At 52.6% G+C, this 4,758-nt stretch overlaps 1 pseudogene; it reads right to left on the bottom strand.

The window, feature by feature from the left end:
* Positions 1 to 1,077: 1,077 nt before the first annotated feature.
* Positions 1,078 to 2,585, bottom strand: LOC108296569 (annotated as a pseudogene).
* Between the last annotated feature and the right edge of the window lie 2,173 nt (positions 2,586 to 4,758).

The raw sequence follows: 4,758 nt of genomic DNA, 5'->3' as shown, positions 1-4,758 counted from the left end.
TAGGGAATGACAAAAGCATTCAGCCCAGAGGATCACCTCACTGCTACCAATTTCTAATGCGTTGTCCTATGGTCAGAAAATATGTCTTGTATGATTTCAATATTTTCAAATGTATTGTTTGATGGCCTGAAATATAGTTTCTCTGGGTAAATGTATCATTCACACTTGAGAAAATATATATTTTTTCATTGATGTTCATATGTATTTATATACATAAAGTCTGTGTGGTTAATGCTTTTTGTTTTTCTAGTTCTTTGTTGGAATTTTCTATAGTTTTTAAATTTATTGCTAAAGTTTTAACATATCTAATGATGCTCATAGAATTCTCCATTTCTCTCTGTAATTTTCTCCATTTTTTTGTGAACTCTGAAGTTAAGCTATTGGGCGGATTTCTGATTGCATATCTTTTTGTTTGATTGATGCTTTTGTTATTATGAAATGTCTCTTTTTATTAATCTCTGGTAATATATTTCATTTGAAAATCTCTTCTTTACTGGTAGTAATATAACTGGTAGCAATATAAGGCTTTCAATCCCCTTATGCTTACTGTTCACGTGTCATTGCTTCTTCCATCAATTTTCATTTAACTTAGACCTATGTGTGCCAGAGTTAGTCTATTTTCACACTGCTAATGTTGTAACCAAGCGAATTGTAAGGAAAGCACCACACTCTGAGATAGAATCAGGAGTCCTTTGTTGCCAGTGACTGAGAGATGGCCAACAGTCAAAATTCTCTTGGCCCAGAAGGGGCTTGATTCCTTTTTACACCTTGCTTAGAGAAAGGGGGTAATCACCCCCTTGGCATTTTGTAAGTCCAGGAATATTCAAGTCGGATTTAGAATTGGAATGATAGAAGATCCAGTCACAGACGCCATCAATTCTTTGATTGTTGTCTTTTGGATTCCTCATTTTTCCTGATTATCCACTAACAAGTTGGCTCAGCTAGGAACTTGACCATGAATGTAGTGCTTTCTGGCTGGGATCCGCCCCTCATCGGGAAGACAAGGTGAGAAGGTAAAAAACAAACAAAAACCCGAATTCTCCCTTGGCAGTGTGGGTCATATCCACTGTCTGGGATTTAAAAATGCCTCTTCATGTGTAAGTAGTGGTGGTCTGACCTGGAATATGCTCGGTGGCATTTCTGGCACCATAAGGGGCGTTGCCCAGCGTGTTTATGGTAGTGCCTGGTCAGTTCATCTGAGCAGGCAAATTTCCATCCACAGCCGCGCAGTCACCGTAGTAAGGTTTCTCACCTGTGTGAGTTCGCAGGTGTGCCTTGGGATGGGAACTCTTTGTGTAGGTTTTGCTGGAGCCCGCATAATCACAAGTGTGGGTGGCGGTCCTTTTCTGGGCCATGATCGTCTTCCCCTGTTTGGCCTGGGCTCCTCCTGCAGGCAGGAACCGGGTGGCGTGAGCTCTTGGTAATGGAGCAGCGGGACTTGTGGCTGTGTCTGGTCAGGCAGGAAGGATGGGTAATCAGGCCTGGGTGGGGATGGAAGCCAGGGAAGCGGCAGGGCAGGGTGACAGTCCCTGCTGCTCAGCAGTTCCTCAGGTCCCAGTATCGGAGCAGTCCTGCTGGGGAGCTGCCACCCTAGGGGGACGTGGTGTGCAGCCTGCCGGTGGCCATGGCTGGGAGGGGTCCAGCGCCCTAATGGGTGCAGGAGGAGACTCCTCCTTCTTGATCTTGGAGTGCAGGCGCCGTGGGCCGCCGTTGTGGGGGCTGCCACCACCACCACCAGGTGGCTGCTCTCAGGCTGTCTTCGCTGACGCTGATGACGACCAGCTGCCATACTCGATGCTGGGGTGCTCAGCGACGCCTTCAGCACGAATTTGCCCATCACTTCTACACCTGGCGGCTGCGCCTGAGGCGGTGGAATGGACACCGTCTCCAATCGCGGCCGCAGGAGCTCCACCACGGAGCCGCCTGAGGGGCTCACGTTGTGGATGTCCGCCAGGTTGATAGGAGCAGTCAGAGGGGGAGCAGAATTGCTGCCATAGAGGAGGCCTCCGCCCGTGTGGTCCCCATGCCTGGGTCGCCCCCGCCAGCATTGGACGGCTGAAGCTGCAGGTGGAGGGCGCGCTGGCAGGGCCACTGCTTGACGGGAATGACGAGGAAGACGCTGATGCTGACAAGGACACAGTGGCGGCCACCGACTGCTGATGGACAGCGAATTGGAGAGGATAAAGTCCAGGTCCAGGGGATCGTTGAACTCCTCGGTCTCTCTCTGGGCCAGGGGACCAGGTTGCTACCGCCGCAAGCTGCACGGCTCTGGCAGGTCTGTGGCCACGGTCGCCGCCACCAGGTCCTGGGGTGGCCAGGGAGCATTGGGGGAAGTCCTCCATGTGGGAGAGCTCCTCCTGCCAGTGGTTAACCGGGTTATTTGGAGCACCTGCTTAACGCAGTGTCCTCTCCCTTCCCGCCGGGCCAGACGCCAAGGTGGAGAAAGGTGGGAGCAGCGCCTCGCTGACAGCCCTGTCAGACTCGCCAGGTGGCTGCCTCATTAATGTGGGGGCTCAGAAGGTCCTAGGGAGCCTGAAGCAGCTGGGGCACCCGAGCCCCAAAGTGAACGAAGAGAAGACTTAGAAACTAAGCCAAAACCCCAAATCCCAAAGTTGCCCGACATCCTTCTTCTTTAGATTAAATATAAATTAGAGTCATCCTTTTTAAAAAGTATCTTTGTTTACAAAAGTTCTTAGAAAAGTAGATAATCTCATAAAAACAGACAATGAGCAAGGCTAGTAAGCAGGCCTGGTGGCGGGCTGCGCTCTCTTCCACTCAGCAGCGTCCTCCACCGCTGCCATGGTCGCCTCGGTTGCTGCTGTGGGCAGATGGGCTGTGGCCAGGTCGGTGGGCAGGAGGTGCCACTCGGTGAGACTGCCACAGTGGAGAACTGGTGGGTGCCTCAGGGTACGGAGTCCAGGGAGCTGTCTGCGCATGCAGGGGCCATAGGCGCGGGCCGCGGGCCTGGGGGTGGGGAGGGGTATGGAGGGGCGGCAGGGTCGCTCAGCCATTCGCGGTGCCTCCGCTGCCTGCCAAGGCCTCTGCTCCCCACGTGCCAGCTCCTTCTCTCAGGTCGGGGAACTCGGAAAAACTCTTAACACGTGCAGATTCTTTAGGCCTTCTTGATTCTTTCTAGGCCTTATTGTAGATTTAGAGAATTATAAATTCTTGCAACAGAAAATCTGCATTAAAAAAGTCTTCCCCAGTGATCTTTAGGCAGCCCATCCACAGACAGGTTCTTAGAAACCCTGGCAAGTTTCAATGTTGAAAATTGTTTCCTCTTCCCTAAAAGCAATGAAAGGGCAGGTGGCCAATGGAGGGGGAGCAGAAACCAAGGCTGACCCGGAGGGCGTGTCTAATGCAGAAGACGAGGACTGCGTCCTAAAACACATCCCGTCGGTGGAGTTACAGCATTTCAGATCAATACTGCAAATACACCCAAACCGCCAAGGAACAGGCCCAGGCACCCTTTGAGGAGGGATTCTCTCTTTTAATTCCTCTGTTCTTCATCTTCTGCTGTATTTGAAGCCAAAACCTTCGAGCAGATATGTCCAGTTATGGGAGCGCAGCTGTTCCTCAGGACTGCTCCAGCTGGTGCCCGCTCTGGCCTAACCTGGTGTGCGGTGGAGGCGGCCGGCCCCTTTAAGGCCCCGCTGCGCCTGCGCCTGGGACTCTCGGTGGCGGGGCGGAGCGGAAGAGCGAGCGGCCGCAGGGGGGCGCTGGGCGGCGGTGGAGACAGCGGCAGCGCCGGGAGGGGCAGGCGAGGGCTGCGTGCCCGCTGGAAGCATCTCAGTGAGCGCGATGCTTCTGGAAACACAGGACCGGAGGGTGACCTGCGGAGGGCGGAGACGCAGCGGACGGAGGCACTGTGGGCAGCTGCCATGCCCATGGGAAGTGCGGGTTTGCTGGGAAGTCCACCCAGCGTTTTTGAGGTGAGGGCGCCGCGCCAGGCTGCGGGCAATGAGTTCGGACCCGGGCGCACAGCTGGGTGGACGCGTGCAGCGGCCTCCGCAACTTCTGCTGTGTGAGCTGGCCGGGGCGGCCGCCGGGCTGAAGTCCCTGCCCTGGGTTCCTCTCCGGCACAGCCACCCGCAGCACTCCTCTCGTGGGGCCGGGGAGAAACCCGCTGGCCGGTCTTTGGTGCTTCTTAGATGATCTCACTTGGCATCCTTTCACCAAAGTGCAGCAAGACTTTTGGAATGGTTTCTTCGCTTCCTCCTGTCTTTTGCCGGTAAAGCTGCTTTCGACAGGAAGTCTTTTCTTGAAGTGCTGTCATTTCTTTGGAGTACAGTGTTGTTCATCTGAAGGAATGACTCCCAGTGCTTGAGGAAGTTAAAGTGATCTGCTGGTCGTTTTTAATCTTTGTTCTGAGCTGATATGTGTTAGTAGCTTTCTTTTGTCTTGAAATTTTATTGGTAAAATTTCACCTGTGAACCAGCAGCTCAGTTTTCTAGTCTAAAATGCTAGCTTTAAGATTTCTGAGAACTTTGTGTCCAAGAAATCTTTGAAAAGTTACTGAAGTCAACAGAAGAAGTTGACAATTTGAAATGTGCAGGTGGTCCGGGGGCAGTGGAACACACCTGTAATCCCAGCATTTTGGGAGGCCAAGGTGGGCAGATCACTTGAGCCCAGGAGTTCCAGACCAGCCTGGGCAATGTGGCAAAACCCCTTCTCTACTGAAAATACAAAAATTAGCTGTGTGTGGTGGCGTGTGCCTAGCTAGCTACCTGGGAGGCTGAGATGGGAGGATCTACCAGA

Source organism: Cebus imitator, unplaced genomic scaffold (genome assembly GCF_001604975.1).
Source record: "Cebus imitator isolate Cc_AM_T3 unplaced genomic scaffold, Cebus_imitator-1.0 Scaffold724, whole genome shotgun sequence".
Lineage (NCBI taxonomy): Eukaryota > Metazoa > Chordata > Mammalia > Primates > Cebidae > Cebus > Cebus imitator.
This window is presented reverse-complemented; position numbering and strand designations above follow the sequence as displayed.